We start from the raw sequence: 9,244 nt of genomic DNA on the forward strand, positions 1-9,244 counted from the left end.
CTCAAGCTTGAAGGTAGGGATGCGTGCCAAAACGTTGCCATATCTCCCCAAGTAGCATCTGTGGCATCCATGTCATCCCACTGGATGACACAAGCGGTGTAAGCGCTGCAATGTAACACTCTGGATGGAGAGATTGCTGTATCTGAAACCCTCCACTAGTTCCCCCAGTTGGCAAAAAGTTTCCTCTGAAAATTAACAATTTTTTTTATCCAACTACTCTACTATGGTAGAAGCACCAATAGTATTCAACATATATTCTCCACCTTGGAGTGCATTTGTTGCTCCTTTCCTTTCTGCTTCAGCCTCCTTTTCACGTTCTTTCCAGCTCTCATATGCATGGTCATCTATTTTTTGCTCATGCCTACAGATTGGGCACGAATTATGCTCATCCAGCCATGGCTTGAGGCAATTTGGGTGAAATAAATGCTTGCAAGGCAACTCCTGCATCTTGTCATCTATAACCAAGTTCTCCCTGCAAACTGCACATTCTGTCTCTCCCTAGCTTCGCCCAGATTTCATGTGTGATTGTGATGATTGGAAGCCTTGCAACCATCTCTTTTGAGGCTAGAGGTGGCTTCTTTGGTCCAACACCAATTTCCTGTAGTGAAGCTTCAATGACAGGATCAAGGTCCGGCAAACCACTGATTTCTAGCTTAGTATTTACCAACTTTTCCAGCATTGCAGAAGCAGCATCAAGACCAAAATTGTTTGTTCTATTACTCTCCCCATGGGATTGAGAAGACTCAGAAGCACTAACCTGCTCTTGTGTGTTACCAAGAGTTGTAAGTAAATTCTATGCCACAAGCCATGCAGGTGGCTGGGGCTCAGGTCCAACTGTTAAATGTCCTTCAAATAGAAATCTAGAATCTTTGTACGGAGTATTTGGTGGAGTCTGAGGACCAGGGTCCATTCTCTACCTCATCTAAATGTTCAAGAGCCCTAGCAGTGCATGCTCCCAGGCGCTCCTTCAGTGAAGACTCAACAACAATGTGTTATGCATCTTCAAAAAGCCTCAAACCTGCATGCCAGAATCCTGGTGCTATATATCTAGTCTGCAAGATCGTTGCAGCCCAAAAAATTACAGAATAAATGCATTTACAAAGTGACGAAGAAGCATAAGAATAGGTTTCAAGAAGAATGGATTGGATCAAAGACATGGCTTCTTCAAAGGTATGTTTCTTCCCTAGCTGTTTCTGCAGCTCTTGCAATTTCTGCTTCATAGAATCTTCGGACACCATTAGTTTTAGCTCGCTTTTCCTTCTTTCCTGTAGCTTCTCTAGTGTCTTAGAAAGGGAAGCAAAATTCCAGATAATAAGAAATGAATTTCCCACACTCTTCATGGTCATGGCAGAGAACCAGTATGGAAGCATTGCACCCACAATCAACCCAATGAAAACTTTAGGTGTCAAAACATCCACTGTGGAAATTTCAGCACGGCTCACAAAGGCACCAAAGAGAGCCAAAGACACCAGGGTGGCTGAACCAATGGAAAACCCCCTTCCAATAGCAGCAGTAGTGGTTCCAGCGGCCTCAAGGGCATCAGTTATTTGGCTTTCAAAGGCACCAAAGAGAGCCAAAGACACCAGGGCGGCTGAACCAATGGCAAACCCCCTTCCAATAGTTGCAGTAGTGGTTCCAGCAGCCTCAAGGGCATCAGTTATTTCGCATATCCTGTGACTCATGTCAGCCATCTCAGCAATACCTCCAGCATTGTAACTAATGGGACGATATGCATCAATGGCCACACCAGTAGCAATGGTGTACAACATTCCAAAAGCTGCCACTGCAATGCCATACATGGCAGCAAGGCTAAATCTCACAAAAATGCTGACAACAATAGCCTCATTGAAACAATTAACATGTATGTACACCTTCAATTGGGCACAAGCTGAGAGGACTGAAACAACTACAACCCCATCTAGCTTAACACCTTCAACTAGCCATAAGCCTCTTTGCTTGTTCTAAGCATACCATGCAATCCTCCTAATCCAAGAACTCACATTTCTTTTAGGCATTTCATCAAACATAATAGTTAAAACTTCTTTGATCCCATTATCAACGCCATTCAGATCCCTCCAACACATTCCAGAAATTCCAACAAAATTTCCAGTAAAGGCATACTTTGTAAACTCATATAGACCTCGGTATACAGAAAAACCAGGGATATTCTCCATCACTAAAACCCAGTCTCTCGAGAAGCATGTATTGTCAAAAAAAAAATTGAAATAGAAAGCTTCCCAGGAGTCCTAATCCAAAGACCCACACATAGCCAATAACTGAATCAGATTTTACCTTTGAGAAAACATTCACCGCCAGAAACCCAAATGCAATTTGTAATTTTATGGAATTCTTTATTCTTGGCTGTTCATCCTACTATCGACATCATTTCTCCAATTTTTTATCCACTCTACAGTCAGCTGGAATAAGAGAAACTGGCGGGTGTCTGAGAAGTTTGGGAAGGAGCTTCGCTATTGCTTCATATAAGTCGCGATATGAGGTACCCCTGAAGCTAATAGGGCTTTCGAAGTTCAATCTCTAATTATTTTGGAAAGCAAAGTCAAAGTCCCAGTCTTGAATGACAGAGACCTCACAGAGGATTCTTGGAACCATGGTGATCTCATCCAGGCTCTTCTTGCCGATGACCTTGACGACAAACATTGTGCCATCAACGACGGACTTGGCGTAGTAAACCTTGGCGAAGGGTCCCTGGTTGATGAGCTTGTTGAGCTTGTATTTTCTGAACAAATCGGGTGTGCCGGCGTCAAGGACATGACGGTCTCCACGGGTAACAAAATCAATCAACCCTAAGGAAAGTCTCGAGTCCCGAGGGTCTTCACCTGTGCTCTTGCTCTCGAGCTTGCTTCGGACTCTCGTTCTGCCACGGTAACAATTTCCACTTCGAAATGAAAATATCTGGATTTTTTTACCTTCTTGTTCGCATAAACCTCTAATGATGACAATAAAAAATGCTGGGTAGAAGATATTTATGCCTCATGACGAAGGAGAGCCTGGCCTATTTTTGACGGTTAGCAGCAGCAAGACATGGCCGAAATTTAACATGGGGTTCCTCTGCTCGGAAATTTCTAGTCTCAATTTCTGGAAGAAGGTTAGGTTTTCGTGAACAAGGGAGATTTGAGGTCGAACTCAAATCTAGTTGTTCTGACGCGATTTGAGGTCGAATGATGGGCAACAACTGTTCATATTCTAGAGCGGCGACCTTCCCCTCTAAGGCCTTAATGTGATGTTTCTCAATTTATAGAAATGTCTCGGACATTATAGTGGAAGACTCACACATTCCATTACGCAATGCTGAAACCCATGTGTGTATTTCTCCCGATAGATCAAGTATGGCAAGCCATTTTTTCTCGGGACAAAGCATCTCTCATTGTGTTCCCACTCTGATACCACGTTGTTAAGATCCTGAATCTAACAAAGCGATTCATAGGGAAGAAGAAGAGAAGAAAATAAAATCAAGCCAAAGGGAAGCTTGAAAACCCTAGATTCGTTAAAGAGAACACACACCCCTGAGCTCGTTTAGGAGAAATCAAAACCCTTTTTTTAACCTAAACGCATACATGTCTCTTTTCCATTTCTTGCACCCCTAAATAAGGATCACATCAACAAGGTTCAAGAGAAAATTATAGATTTGCCCCTCCACGACATTTAATGTAAATAAACTTAATGACTAAGTAATTGACTTAATCTACTAACTAAATAACTTAAAAACTAAGTAACTTAATGACTAAGTAACTGACTCAGCCAAAGTATTTGACTCAGCCACGGGGACTCTGCATGACTCAGCCTACTATTGAGTTCATAATAGAAGTTCGTAGAAAGGACTCCGAAGAATCATTGACATCTAATTCTGCCTTAAGTGTCGATACTAGGGGTATGAACTTCGAGAGGAATTCCAAGAAGGGCAATAGTAGAGGGAAATCAAGGAATGGAAGAAGAAAGTCCAAATTCATAAGGAATGTGGAGTGCTGGAATTTTAGCAAGTGACATAAAGAAAAACTGCAGAGCACCGAAGAAGATGAAAAGAAAAACAATGCTGCAAATTTGGTAACTGAATAAGTAAAAGATGCTTTACTCTTGTTGGTTGATAGCCCTATTGACTCTTGGGTGTTTGATTCAGGAGTTTCTTTTCACACCACCACACATTGTGAGATCATGGAGAATTATGTTGTTGGAGATCACGGGAAGTTATATCTTGCTAATGGAGAACCTTTGGATATTGTTGGTATTGGTAATGTTAGTTTGAGGACGTGAAATGGGATACTGTGGAAAATTCACAAGGTGAGACATGTGCCAAAACTTATGCATAAACTGATTTCAGTAAGGGCAACTTGATGATGAAGGTCATAATGTGAATTTTAATGGTGTTGCTTGGAAAGCCACTAAGGAAGCCATGGTTGTTGTACGAGGAGTTAAAATTGGAACTCTTTACATCACTTCCAGTTGCAGAGACACGGTTGCAGTTGCTAATGCTATTACTAATTCTAACTTGTGCCATTATAGGCTCAATCACATGAGTGAGAAGGGAATGAAAGTGTTTCAGTCCAAAGGGAACCTACCAAGGTTGAAAACTGTAAATAACAGTATTTGTGAAGGTTGTATTTTGGTAAGCAGAAAAGGGTTAGCTTTTCTAAGTCTAGAAATGAGCAAAAGATAGTAAAATTGGAGTTGGTTCACACAGATGTATGAGGGCCTTCAACTGTTACTTCCCTTGGTGGTTCTAACTACTATGTGACATTTATTAATGATGTAAGTAGAAAGGCATGGGTTTATTTCCTAAAAAATAAATCTGATGTCTTTGATACCTTCAAGAGATTGAGAGCAATGGTTGAGAATGAGACATATTTGAAGGTGGAGTATCTGCAGTCAGATAATGGGGAAGAATACATAGATGATGATTTCAAATGGTATTATGTTGATAATGATACCAAGATGCAGAAGAACATTCTTGGAAAACCTCAAAAGAATGGTGTGGGTAAGAGGATGAACAGAACTCTGAACGAGCGTGCTAGGAGCATGAGATTACGTTCGGGATTGCCAAAGATGTTCTGTTCTAAAGCTATTAGCACCGCTGCCTATTTGATCAACAGATGTCCCTTGTTGGAAGATGGGCTCAATCCCACAAGCTCAAGGCAAGTAAGCCCACACGTCTAAGCAGTGGCATATGGGTAAAATAGAATATTTTTCATAAAGATGGCATAAAAATGTAAATAGGTGTTCCTTTTATGTCTTTTCTTTTATCATGTTATTGTCCTAAGGGCATTGTAAAGCTATAAATAAAGGTATTGGCTAAGAGGTAGAGCATTGAAGCTCTCCCCTTTTTTCCAGAAATTCATCCAGCCTCCATCCTCCTTGGTCAGTGGTCCCTCTTCTCTCCTTAATCCTAATGGAATACAAGGCCAGAGCCCACACAACCAAGGAAGTCCCACATATCAAAGTGTATAAGAAGATGGGCCCAAGCCCATAAGACTAAGGAAGACCCATGAATCCAAGAGCGATTCAAGATGGGCTTAAGGCCAATATATCAAGGTGAAGGCCCATAGGCCCACATGTATTGATGGTAGGATGGTAAATAAAGGGTCATCTCGTAGAGATGGCATTGATGTAATTATGTTAAAGTTCCAAGGTTAAAACCCTAAACCTTAAACCCTTAGTTCAGGAGTATTATTGTAATATTTTAGTTTCATAAAGCTATAAATAGAGCTTCAGGGGGAGGGTTAGGAAGAATCAATTCCATAATCCTTCTTCCTCCAGTTTTATCCCAATGGGTTTCTTTTTCCTTTTCTCCATGAGATAAATTCATGAAGTCCTAAAAATCAACAAATCCAAACTCTCTCCATCTATGTTCTTCTACTTCTCTTTCTCCTTCTCCTTCTCCTCTCCTTTCTCTCTTCTTCTTCTTTGATCTAAAGTCCTTCACATGAGATCCTAAATTCTACATGGTATCAGAGCAAGGATTTTAGGGTCCCCCTTGATGAAGTATACAAAGAAGTATTTATGAAGTTTGTCCAATAATTTGTTCATGAAAGGAGTCCAGCCATGAAGAGATAAGTCAATTATGGCCTCTATTTACATACTCTTTCTTTAATTGTTGAACTCTTGATTTCTGAATCACATAAAGTCAAGATAATCATCATATGAGAGGTGGTACATATTTATCTCTTATGACTAGGATGATGTTATAGTCTTGATCTTCTTGTCACTAAATTACAAGTTGGATCAAGATTAGTTGCTGCTAGTGTCTTATCAAGATTGATAAATTGATGATTTGCGATTTTGTTACCTTTATGTCACTTGGATCAATTTTATTTGAGAAGTAATTGCAGCACATGTTGCTGTAAATTCTCTCACTTGACAATGCTTTTGGGATCTTGCTATGTTGTTGGATGACCATTATATGGTTATAATTCCAGCACTTACGTATCTCTATGACTTTTCTGCTCTTGAACTTCAACGATTGCCACTTTTTTTATGTTGGAGTGTTCCCATGAGCTGAGGAAAATTTGTTTCCAAGAGTCCTGATTTGCCTCTAAGTTTCTCTAAAAAATTCTCTCATTTTGTGTTGGAGTTTGGATTAAGACATAAGAGTTTGCATCTATACTCTCCTCTTTGTTTTTCTATAAGAATATAAGAGGAATTGAGTGATGGCTGGATGTTGCCCCCATTTGACAAAAGCACAAATTCCTTGATGATTTGGTACTTGCTCTTTTGAAAAATGTCTATTCCCTCTATTGTTGGTGACTGATTTGGTCCACGATTTCTTCAAATTGAATTCAGTAATTTTTATTTGAAAAAGGCCCTTGCAATTGACCTCAACATTTGAATTGCCTCATGATGAAGAGTGGACATACAAGTAAAAAGAGTGACATACTCCACATTACTACAATTCCATTAAGAGGTCTTTCCAATTACCTTAGCTGGTCACAGTTGGTACGATGGGTTCTCATTACTCTTGACCTGCTCAATCACGTTATCAAATTCCCTCCTCCGATTGATGAAGAAGATATAGCTTACCACAAGTGGATTAAAAATGATAACATGGTTATTAGTTGGATCATAAATAGCATGGAAGAGCATGTAGCTAACAATGTGATCGACTTGAAAACAGCCAAACACATTTGGGACACATGCTAAGCTATACTCCAGTACTACCTCCTTAAAAAAATTATTCAATATCTTACAAAGTATGTTGAATACTAAACAAGGATATAACATTCATGAATTTTTGGCTCGGTTTTGGGGCCTTCTCTAAGAATGAAAAATAGCTCAGCCATATTCCATAGACATTGAAATTCAAGAAAGGCAATAGGCCTTGGTAGCAGCTATTTGCTTGAGAAATATCAAGCCTTACCTTGAGGTGTCTAAGACCTAGCTTCTTAGCTCCTCTACTCTTCCATCCTTCAATGACATCAGTGCAACATTGCTATGGATCCCTGATCCATCTCCTACTTCCCCCATTGATGCTCCATCTACTATGTACTCTAGCAATAGGGGTACATCATCCTCATACCGAGGACGCGACAACAATATGAGAGGGGTTTGTAATAGAGGTGGTCAAACATGTCCAACCCATTCCCACACTAAGCCTTATCTTTGCATTTACTGTGGTGGTCAAAACCATCTGGGTGGAACTGGCTAGAAAATTCATGGCAAGCCTAATTGGGCCACGATTAACCCAACTTTTGTTAATGTTGATAAACAGGAAGAAAAGGCTGACTCTCACTCGGGAAACGTGACTCTCACTGCTGAAGACTATGCCACATTTCAGAAGATGAAGTCTCTAATGGAGTCCTCCGTTCCTCCGTTACCTACTACTGCTACCACCATTACCTTAGTTATGCTTTCTTCCTCTTCATCCTCTTCCTTTTGGATCATCAACTTCGGGGCCTCTGAACATCTGTCAGGTAACGAACACTTGCTTCATTCCTTATCTCCATGTCTTCCTCAAAAATTTATTACTATTGCTAATGGTACCCAAACCAAGGTACTTCACAAGGGTTCTTCCTCTCTTACATCTTCTATTCCTCTTCAAGATGTTTTGTTTGTCCCTCAATATCCTTTAAATTTGCTTTCGGTTAGTCAAATAACAAAAAATTGAATTGCTCTATCACCTTCTCACCCTCTTCTTGTACATTTCAGTATCTAACTACGAAGTGGGTGATTGGTGGTGGCCATGAAAAAAGGGGCTTGTACTTCTTCTTTCTTCCACCATTAGCAGCCTTATCATCCACTACTTCTGAGGCACAACTTTGGCACAACTAGCTTGGCCATCCGTCTACCTCTTCACTTCGTTATTTACTTCCTTCATTAAAACCACTTTCAAATTTCAATTGTGAGGTTTGTCAAAAGTAAACACCATAGGAGTTCATATTCTCCTCGCCTTACAACTACAAGTGTTTCTCCTTTTGCTTTAATACACTTTGATGTATGGGGACTTTTGTGTGTCTCTAATATTTCTTAAGTTAAATACTTTGTTACTTTTGTTGATGACTTTTTCCAAGTCACTTGGTTATATTTATTTAAAGAATGATCAGAAATTCTTTCTATCTTTAAAACCTTTCATGTTATGGTGTTGACTCAATTTTAAAGAAAATTCAAATCCTTAGGTCTGATAATGATAAAGAGTATTTATCTAATGAGTTCAAATCATTTTGTGAAGGTAATGGGCTTATCCATCAAACATCATGTGCCTATACCCCTCAACAAAATGGTTTTTATGAAAGAAAGAATCATCACCTTCTTGAAGTTGCTCAGGGCCTCCTCTACTCCATGACGGTACCCTACTTTTATTGGCATCCTGCTATACTTACAACCTGTTTTCTTATCAATAGGTTATCTTCATCTATTCTTAGTAGTAAAACTCCTTGCTCTGTTTTATTTCATGGTGAAGATCCCTTTTCTCTTCCTCTTAAAGTTTTTGGATGTACATGTTTTGTTCATGTCACTTCACCACAAAAGATTAAACTTGATCCTCGTTCTTTGAGGTGTACTTTTTTGGGCTACTCTCACACCCAGAAAGGATATTCCTGTTACAATCCTTCCATTTGGAGGATGCTTGTATCTCTGGATGTGACCTTCTTTGAGGACACCTCCTTCTACTCCTCACATGATGCTCCTCCAGGGTTGACATTTCCTCCTACCACTCCTTGTCCACTTGTGCCTTTCAATGTTGATATTACTCAACCCCCTGAAGCACGAATTGCCAACTTACCTGTGGAGTTGTCGGATC

The 9,244-nt window shown here is 39.9% G+C and overlaps 1 pseudogene; it reads right to left on the minus strand.

The window, feature by feature from the left end:
• Positions 1 to 213: 213 nt before the first annotated feature.
• On the minus strand, positions 214 to 1,238 carry LOC137961076 (E3 ubiquitin-protein ligase AIP2-like; annotated as a pseudogene).
• Between the last annotated feature and the right edge of the window lie 8,006 nt (positions 1,239 to 9,244).

The sequence above is a fragment of the Aristolochia californica genome, unplaced genomic scaffold (assembly GCF_029961685.1).
Source record: "Aristolochia californica isolate CCGP_79_NKW_82.1479 unplaced genomic scaffold, dmAriCali1.0.hap1 SCAF_313, whole genome shotgun sequence".
NCBI lineage: Eukaryota > Viridiplantae > Streptophyta > Magnoliopsida > Piperales > Aristolochiaceae > Aristolochia > Aristolochia californica.